Source organism: Helianthus annuus, chromosome 6, assembly GCF_002127325.2.
Source record: "Helianthus annuus cultivar XRQ/B chromosome 6, HanXRQr2.0-SUNRISE, whole genome shotgun sequence".
In the NCBI taxonomy this organism is placed as follows: domain Eukaryota; kingdom Viridiplantae; phylum Streptophyta; class Magnoliopsida; order Asterales; family Asteraceae; genus Helianthus; species Helianthus annuus.
The window spans coordinates 30748-41588 of NC_035438.2; the positions used below are offsets into that span (position 1 = coordinate 30748).

General features: G+C 36.5%; 1 long non-coding RNA gene across 1 annotated transcript; it reads left to right on the forward strand.

Moving 5' to 3' along the window:
- The first annotated feature begins 4360 nt into the window (after window positions 1-4360).
- LOC110945124 lies at window positions 4361-9510 on the forward strand. The gene is made up of 3 exons (XR_002595044.2): window positions 4361-4503; window positions 5464-5522; window positions 9127-9510. It is a non-coding gene; the product is annotated as an uncharacterized LOC110945124 (long non-coding RNA).
- Window positions 9511-10841: the final 1331 nt, after the last annotated feature.

The window sequence follows — 10841 nt, forward strand, 5'->3', positions numbered from 1 at the left end:
ATGATATCGATGAAGTGTTAAACGGATCTTAGCTTTGATCCGAGCAAGGTAGGTGTGATTAAGAATTGTAGCTAAGTGATAGGATTGGTTACTTATGCAAGATAGTACTTTGTTGTTAAGGATGGGGCAAGGTTGACAAAAACGCCCTTGATGGGTATTTGGGGCAAACGACCTTAAAAGTCGTTTGGAAACGAGTTATTCGTTTAGAGTAATGTCTTTGTCAAGTATGAAAGCGAAGTATAGGGTTTTGTATGTCGTAGACCTTTTTATGCACGAATACCCATAACGGGTCAAAAAGGAGCTTTTGGACGAAAATGGGTAAGAGGATGCAAGGCATACGAGAGTTTTAATCTTTTATGATAGTCGTTAATAAAATGATTAAGTTCATATGAGATTGAGGTCAAATAAACAGATTATGTCGATAAATGCACAAACGGGTCAAATAGTTAGAAAATGATAATATGTCGAATGCACGTAAGTTAAGAATTTCCTTAATCCGAAGGTAGGATTTTAAGTTAATATGATAGAATGTAAATTTACAAGCATGTAGGAAGAAACGGGAGGTTAAACGGGTAAACGGTTCGAAAGTTATGCGCGTTTTAGTGCGTTCGAACGACGAAATCAACACAGCAGGAAAACTGATTTTCTAGAGGCCGTAGCCTACGCCCAAGTAGGCCGTCGCCTACGACCCCTGGAAAGTCAGTTTTTGTTGACGGGTTATTTTGCTGCCTACGGAGGTTTTTGGCTACGTGTAAATGCAAGGGCCGTCGCCTACGACCCCTAGGGCCGTCGCCGACGCCCTCCCCATGTCCAAAAAGCTGAAATTTAGTTATTTATGTTAATTATGCATCGTAGGCTTCGGTATATTACCCGTGGTCTATGGCGAGCCTTCCAATCATGATTTCGAGTGTTCCCTTGACGCTTATGAGTTGTAAACCTAAGTCTAAGACCCATGTAAATATTGTATGATTATGTAAAGATGTAGGAAAGGTATGTACGTATGTAGTTGTGTATGTATGTATGCGTAAAGACATGTATGAGTGTATGCACGTAAGTAAGGTTGTAGGAAAGGTATGTATGTATGCATATGTGTATGTATGTTTGTATGTAAGTACGTATGTATGTATGAATTGATATGTTAGAATTTTAACGTTACTAATTATGCGTTTGAGGTCAGTACATAATGCAGGAATGAGTACATCGGATTCTTATGAAATTTAAGCCGAATCCGGAACAAGAGAAGGAGAAGGGTTATTCGAATGGATCAAGTTACATTATCGAACGTTATTCAATCTTTAATTATTTGAGATTAATGTTATATGATGTTGTCATCGACTAATGGCTAAGTTGTATGTGATGCCCACAGGTACTACACGGACTTCTTCTGCTGCTAAGGAAGTGAAGCGGACGTAGATCGAGTCAAGAGCAAGGATTGTACGGATAGATCGGTCACATAGTTGAAGTATATAATGTCTAGAAATCTAAATTTTAGTATGAATGTTGTGAATTCTTTTATAGAACGTTTAACATTTTTAGAATTTGGAACCTTCGTGAAAGTAATGTCGTTAATAAGGAAAGAAATTTTAAAGCTCTTTTTCCGCTGCGTCATTTTTAAGGTTAAACGTGTTAGGGTGTAACAAGTTGGTATCAGAGCCCTGGTTTGAGAGAATCAAGTAACAGGAGGTAAATACTTGAACTCAAACCGGTGTGCTCTCGTGACCAAGAACCCGTGCAATCCAAGACTCGATCGAGGCCTAAAGGCAAAAGCGAATGTAAGTATGTATTAGATTATGTATTTGAAGGAAACTAATAGTATGTTTTGTGAAGGGTAAGCACAATTGTTGGAAGAGATGATCCGTGAATGCGGTCTAGGACCGGCATCGAGGCAAGTAATGAAACGAATTGACCCCAGGTACGTAAACCTAACGTATGGGCGTATGAAATGGTATGGTTAAGCAAGTGAAAGAAAAATTTTGAACAAATTATGATAACGACATGGTAAATAAGTTTTGAAAATGTTACGCGAGCCGAAACTAAATTCTTCGGACATAAGGTGGCGATTACGCGAAGACACAAAACTAGTACGTGGAATGTGTACCTGGCCAGTACACAAGAAACGTATGACGTTCGTGAGACCGTGATAATTATTAGAGGTATGTCCGATAGAGTTTGGTAGCTGCTAGGCGTGTGGGTGAAATGGGTAGTAAGACTCTCGAGGGATTGAGAGTACCTTGTAGGAATGAAAGATGTGAATGCAATGCTTGAATCCGCGAGACGGATTCAAGGAATGAAATATGCGAATGCGATGCTTGAATCCGCGAGACGGATTCAAGGAATGAAATACGCGAATGCGATGCTTGAATCCGCGAGACGGATTTAAGGAATGAAATACGCGAATGCGATGCTTGAATCCGCGAGACGGATTCAAGGAATGAAATACGCGAATGCGATGCTTGAATCCGCGAGACGGATTCAAGGAATGAAATATGCGAATGCGATGCTTGAATCCGCGAGACGGATTCAAGGAATGAAATATGCGAATGAAATGATTGAATCTGCGAGACGGCTTCAAAGAATGAAAGAGGTGAATGCAATATTTGAATTCGTGAGACGGATTCAAAACATGAAAGGTACGAAAGGTATGAGTAAGGTGTTCGAATCCGCGAAACGGATTTAAGATATAAAAGACAAAAACTAATCTACTTAAGAAGAAGTCAATAGTTTGACCATGATTGTGTCACACAAGTCATATAAGTAAATGTAAAGCAAATGAACAAAAGTATGATTGGAGTGAAAATATTCGAAGGTGTAAGTAATTACGAACCAGACAAGTAAATGTTTCTTAAGTGATATGATTCAAATTATGCTTAAATTTTCATATACATTTATATATATATATATATATATATATATATATATATATATATATATATATATATATATATATATATATATATATATGAATGTATTTATGCAAATGCGTTGCATGCGAGAAGGTCGAAAGGATAAATGGGTCATGCGGGTCAGATGGCGATTGCCATTTGGACTCGTTAGTTAATGTTTTGATATTTTAAGTTTTGTACTCATAGGTGAGCTTGATGAATGGACACGCAATGTCACTAATCGGAAAGGAATGATCTTCGTAAGGTATGGATAACAAATCAATGGAATCTACTTCCGAGAGGTATGTATAAAAAGAGTTATAACTCAAATAGGAGGTTATGACTCGACTAGAGACTGATGTATTAGAATAGAATATATATATATATATATACAAACCGTAATGCAAAAATGTAGAATGAATTTCAAAATGTTCGTAATGATCATCGGGTAGTATTGAACTTGAATGCTCGTAACTGTGGAAATTCTGATAGAATATATGAGACAGCAAGTATCGTTAAGAAATGCTAACCTTGATGCTCGGCTTGTTGGCCATGTTCATTTGAACAAGACCTTGTAGAAAAGATACGCATGGCATAATTAACAATAGTAACCTTGGAAGTGATGCTTAGTCTTCGTGATAAGTACAGATACGTAAGTTTGAGAAGGGTGATTTTGGTTGTAATAACAAGTCTTTAAATGAATATAGTATGCGTATGATAATATATCAACCCCTCTTGAAGAGCTTAAAGGTAATCAGCAATAATGATAGCAATGGAAATGTTTAGGATGGCTCGTAGTGAACAAAATGAAAGATAACATATGATGTATGAGTAGTATGAAATGAATCGAATTATCCCGGTTAGTAAATGTATGAATGTAATATGGTTAAGTAGGAAGCTAGAAACGAGTTGTGACCTTAGGTCTATACGAGTGATAATTGTATACATTTGGAAAAAAGTTCACCGAATGAAATGTTAGTGATAGTATGTACTAGAAATTGGCAATATAAAATGAAAGACACTAATAAGAGCTCTGGATCAGACCCTGACTCTCGTGTGATTATGAAAGTAAATTACTAATCTAAGAAGATCACAATGCGTACGATCATAATTATTCATGGTTAAGACTTTTGCAAGGACCCCGAATGAATTATGTTGTAATGTGCCCATCAAATGAGTACGTTAGAAAGGTAAGAGAAGGAACGAGAAGGGTTTCGGGGACGAAACCTTCTTTAAGGGGGGTAGATTTGTAACATCCCAAAACCCGAATGTTTATAATTGCCATGTGTTCTTATATGACTTAGCACGAAATGAATAACTAGGTTATTTAACCTAGTTAAGTGTGTGTGTGGTTAGAAGTACTAAATGACTAAAGTTGTACCCATTTGTGCTTTAGTGGCTAACACAAGGGACTAAAGGTGGGTTAATAAGAAAGTTGAGTTAATATATGTAAAATAAACACACAATTACACACACACGTACGTGTATTCGAGAAGGAGCCAGGAACTCCTTGAAGGTTCATAAACCCTAATCATGAAGATCACCAAATTGAGGGGTTAATTGTAGCTCAAATTCAAGAAGGAACATGGACTAATGATCACCTAAGTATTTCCTACATCAAGTAAGTCGAATTTTGCAATTTGGTGATGTTTGATTTAGTGGGTTTAGTATAATTCGTGAATGTAATGATGAATCTAGTATGAATGATGGTTGCCATAGTTGTGTAGACATCAAGACATGTTGAATTTTGAATAAGAACATGGATTTAAGCAAAACCCACTTGCATGTCAAGGAATGACTAGAAATTTTGAGGTTTCTACTTGTTAATTGGTTGTTGTTGATGATCTTGTTATGACTAATTGATGTCACAATCATGTGTTCCTAGTTAGGACGAAATATTGTTATGAACTTGATTGATTGTGAATAAGTTATGTGAAGAATTAGTAGGAATCACGCTTTAAAAGCTTGTACATAATGTTTTGTTAGTAGTACACCCGCCAAGTGTTCGATGAAATGCCTAAGAGAGCAAAATTGTGAAATTGTATGAAGGTTATGGGTAATTATGTATAGAAGGTGCTTATGGTGTAGTCGTTAGCAAAATAATAAGTTAAGTATGCTTAAGGTAGAGTCATTATGAAAATTCGGATTTGAATGTATGGTTTGGTAAAATTATGCATTAGGAACTTGTACCTTATGCACCAATGATGTGATGCTCGCCATGTACTTTATGCGCTTGATTTATGGTGATTAAGAGCAAATGTGTACGAATGTGAGATGCGTAGTTTATTGATAAGTGATAATGTTGGAATTATGTCGTGTACATATGTAAGATGATAATTTGATTGTGTGAATGTTGAACAATACGGTTGTCGAATGTAGAGTTATGAAAGTATAATTAAGTGAGCATTGATTATGTGTTATGTGTGATAATGAATTTGGATTTAGAAGATATTAAATATTATGGTTGACAAATCATGTCGTATGCATGTTAGTAAAAGCCGATGTTGATAAGAATAGGTAAATATGTGTTAATTTGAATGAGCATGAATACTAACATGATTATGGCATGGCGACATGAAAGAATTGGAATCACACGAGCATGGGCCAAGCACGAAGGCTAACGGGTCAAGATGAGGCAAGGTGTCACACCCCAATATTTCCACATATTACCGGTGGGCCCGGTGGGGAGTATCGTGACGTAGTTGATATCATCATTGTCAACACACACAATAGTATAGCACAGCAGAAGGCTGGGTAATTAAACTATTACAAACCATACTGTCTGTCGATGTTCGAATACAAGAAAATACAGACTGGAATGTAATAAGATCCACAGGCGGATCATAAAGTACAAAGAAACAAAAACTACAGACTCAGGGTATCTATGGGATTTGCAAGTTCCTCTACAACACCCTATAGCTCCAGCCTATTTCGATAAGTACCTGTCAAATCAATCTTTAGGAAAATACGTCAGTATACACTGGTAAATACAATTTAACTGACTCGTTTTGAAAACATTTAAGAAAATTGGTTTAGATGCACAAGGCACAAATCTTTCATAACTTGGGACAATCTTAATAAAATCTTGTATACAGTTTTACATGCTTGTCATACATGTGGGGCCGGTTTGTAAGCCGGACATGATTAACTGACTCACCACTTATAGAACCCACAAAGGAGTTATCCCCAACTTGTGGGTAAATTAATATTTAGCATTCGCATCTGTCGGGTGCATGCCTGCACCCCGTGCGTAGTCGTGGCCATTAATAACTTAAATGAGCCAAGGATATCCAGGACACGGTCGTTAACCCCCAAATGTTTATGTTATCAAACAATACAGATTAAAACGGGTTATGCGGATTTATTAAATCACAATCCGACATAATAATCCCATACCCGACCAAGCGGTATTAATATACCGTATCCCAAGCCCGTATAGGGAAAATTAAGTTAAAAGTATTTACCTGATGTAGCAGTAAATTCCTAAGATTCTTGAAAGATACTTTTTACCGGAAGCTATAAATCTGTATAGAAGGTTTAATTATCTATTAGGATGCTAATGGGTCTTTACTTAAGTCAGAGACTTAGACCAACTAGCTAGAAAGAAACCTTACGGACCTAACAGGTAGATTAAACGGAAGACCGGGATAGAATGTGATTTAGACCCGACAAGCTTGGGTACTTGTATAATATGGGTAAACTAAATACATTCTGAAAAATGAGGTTTTAATAACTAGGTTAAGCCCGTTTTGGCTATTTTACGTAAACTAGTCACGTAAGCCGATCCGAACGCGTAAATGCGTAACGGGTAACCGGACAAACTATAAACAGGTCTTAATCATTATTATGCTCATAATATGTCAATATATCAGTAGTATATCAACATTTATGCCCAAAAAGCAATTTAAACCAAAATAAGTACCAAAAGGGCATTTTGGTAATTTTGATGCTTATAAAAGAATTTATTTATAAAACTGAGTTCCAGGTCTGATTAGATTAGTAAGGACATGTATTTTATTAAGTTACATCAGTAGGATACTTAATATATGGAAAATATACCTTTTATAACCAATTATGCACCGTAGGGGCATTTTGGTAATTTTACATAGGCTTTTAGGGGTTAAAATAAGTTTCTGAGTTTAAAACATTAGCTTACTGTAATATTATGTAAATTAGTTTAAAACATTAGTAGGTTATGAGTTTTATATGATAAATATAGTTTTGACCCATACTAGGTGCTATAAACGCTAAATATGCGGTTTAAAGGGCTAATATGGTAAAGATAGGAAATCTGATATTTTGGTCAGTTTATAGGGTTCAAAATAATACATTTATCATTTAGGATCAGTAGCAAAAAGTTTGGTTTCAAAAAGTTATGTAAAACTCATTTATGCATGAAAAGGGTAAAATTGGTAATTACCGAAACTAGACTATAATCCTATGTTAAGTTCAGCTTAAAAATAAATAAAAATCTTTAAAAATCCCAAAATATCATTTAACATCAGTAGGTAAAAAGTTTGGTAATAGAAATCGGGTTTAGATGGGCCTTATGCTAATTACGCTTTCTAATTACTAAGAAGTCCCTTAATTACGCTATTGAGCATAACTCCCATTCTAGACCCCAAACTGATGTCAAATTTTCGGGACATGCCTAAATATCAGTAGCAAAGGTTTTAGTTCATTCACATTGCTAAAAATCTCAATTTTATGCAAAAAGGGCGTTTTAGGCATTAATGAGCATAATTACGATCAAGAGCATAAATGACAAACGATTAGGCACCATGCAATATAACTTCAGAGAGTTATACTACAATGTAGTATGGTCCTAATGGAAGCTTAAAACGTGGAAGAATTAAGCTTGAATGGGTCAGAACTGGAAGTCATAGCAAAAGTCAAGCTTTTGCGACTTTCGGTTATAATCTGCCCTTAGATGATTAATTGTCGGATTAGGACTGATAAAACATGTTTATATAATCATTACCAAGTCATTAGAATGTTATAATATAATTTAGAACCTCTGGTTTATTAATTAGAATCATTTTTGTCATTTCTGTCCAGTTTGACTTTTTGTCAAACTACTTTGACCCGACAATTAACCAGTCAAACGAGATAATTAGGAGACACCCTTTCAGGGGTTAATCACCTATACTAATGTGGTTTCATAACCACTTTCAATTTGATCAGTGGTTAAGCCACATGTAATTAAAACGAAAGTCAAACTGATTAGGCACTAAGTTTGACTTTTAAGCAATTAAACTAATTAAACAACTTAAAAGAGTAATTAGAAGCTTACTACAGGTCCTAGCAATCTTTTCTACACTTCAAATCTTCTGCAAGTCCTTAGCAAGCTCCAGAGGTAGTCCTTTGAAGTTGATTACAATTGGTGTGCCAAGAACAATAGTCTAGCTCTCCTTATATAGTGAAAGAATTGATCAAGGATTGCTTCCAGGTGTTATTTGAGGCTAGGAGATCAACCCAGGTGTCCAAGCTACTAAAATAAACCGACATATAGCTCCAAACTTCGTTACAAACTAGATTAAGGCGGTGGAAAGCCAAAACCCGCACCTGGCAAGATCATTCTGCCCAGCGAAGGCCGTCGCGTAGCGCGACGGTGAAGGGCCTCGGGCTCGCGCTACGCGAGCACCCAGATTACCAGCTCAACAAGTTTAAAAACTTGCAATTTCAGTCCCTGCACGTTTTTAATCCTTTTTAACTCCATTTTTAGCAATCAAGGCCCTTGTAACTATTTTCTTGGAGCCCAAGGATGGACAAACAAACCTCGTTAGCCTCGGGTTCGTTAAATTCCTTTGTAACCGCAAGTTTCATCAAGTTGACGCTTTTAATCCAAAGTTTAAAAATCATACTTAATGATCTCGGAATCATGTGAAATTTTTATCATACATTCTTGGGAGTATGATTGAATATTACGAAGCTTTGGTTTCACTAAAAGGCCACTCGGAGACCAAGATTCACATATTGACACTTTTAACCCTTGTAATTTATAATCGTCCGATTATTTTCACAAACTACTTCGTATACCGAATCAATCACCCAATTAAGAATATCATCTTCACATGTGGTCATTCAGAGGCCTAAGTTTGACATGTTGACACTTTTAGTCCTTGCGAAAGCATAGTTTCACTGTTGTCACTTTTAGTCCCTTAAATTCAATCTTTCGCATAGTCAGAGTTTAGGACACGTGTCTATGTATAATTGGACACGTTTTTACGTGGTGTTACACAAGGAAGCGGTTACGAGCACGGATGCACAAGGTAAGTAATTTCCGTAATTACTTCTTAGTTGTTTATGTGAAGTTATGTGCAACTTAAACTAAGTATGATAATTGAGGTCATATAGGAATGAATGGTATGATATCGATGAAGTGTTAAACGGATCTTAGCTTTGATCCGAGCAAGGTAGGTGTGATTAAGAATTGTAGCTAAGTGATAGGATTGGTTACTTATGCAAGATAGTACTTTGTTGTTAAGGATGGGGCAAGGTTGACAAAAACGCCCTTGATGGGTATTTGGGGCAAACGACCTTAAAAGTCGTTTGGAAACGAGTTATTCGTTTAGAGTAATGTCTTTGTCAAGTATGAAAGCGAAGTATAGGGTTTTGTATGTCGTAGACCTTTTTATGCATGAATACCCATAACGGGTCAAAAAGGAGCTTTTGGGCGAAAATGGGTAAGAGGATGCAAGGCATACGAGAGTTTTAATCTTTTATGATAGTCGTTAATAAAATGATTAAGTTCATATGAGATTGAGGTCAAATAAACAGATTATGTCGATAAATGCACAAACGGGTCAAATAGTTAGAAAATGATAATATGTCGAATGCACGTAAGTTAAGAATTTCCTTAATCCGGAGGTAGGATTTTAAGTTAATATGATAGAATGTAAATTTACAAGCATGTAGGAAGAAACGGGAGGTTAAACGGGTAAACGGTTCGAAAGTTATGCGCGTTTTAGTGCGTTCGAACGACGAAATCAACACAGCAGGAAAACTGATTTTCTAGAGGCCGTAGCCTACGCCCAAGTAGGCCGTCGCCTACGACCCCTGGAAAGTCAGTTTTTGCTGACGGGTTATTTTGCTGCCTACGGAGGTTTTTGGCTACGTGTAAATGCAAGGGTCGTCGCCTACGACCCCTAGGGCCGTCGCCGACGCCCTCCCCATGTCCAAAAAGCTGAAATTTAGTTATTTATGTTAATTATGCATCGTAGGCTTCGGTATATTACCCGTGGTCTATGGCGAGCCTTCCAATCATGATTTCGAGTGTTCCCTTGACGCTTATGAGTTGTAAACCTAAGTCTAAGACCCATGTAAATATTGTATGATTATGTAAAGATGTAGGAAAGGTATGTACGTATGTAGTTGTGTATGTATGTATGCGTAAAGACATGTATGGGTGTATGCACGTAAGTAAGGTTGTAGGAAAGGTATGTATGTATGCATATGTGTATGTATGTTTGTATGTAAGTACGTATGTGTGTATGAATTGATATGTTAGAATTTTAACGTTACTAATTATGCGTTTGAGGTCAGTACGTAATGCAGGAATGAGTACATCGGATTCTTATGAAATTTAAGCCGAATCCGGAACAAGAGAAGGAGAAGGGTTATTCGAATGGATGAAGTTACATTATCGAACGTTATTCAATCTTTAATTATTTGAGATTAATGTTATATGATGTTGTCATCGACTAATGGCTAAGTTGTATGTGATGCCCACAGGTACTACACGGACTTCTTCTGCTGCTAAGGAAGTGAAGCGGACGTAGATCGAGTCAAGAGCAAGGATTGTACGGATAGATCGGTCACATAGTTGAAGTATATAATGTCTAGAAATCTAAATTTTAGTATGAATGTTGTGAATTCTTTTATAGAACGTTTAACATTTTTAGAATTTGGAACCTTCGTGAAAGTAATGTCGTTAATAAGGAAAGAAATTTTAAAGCT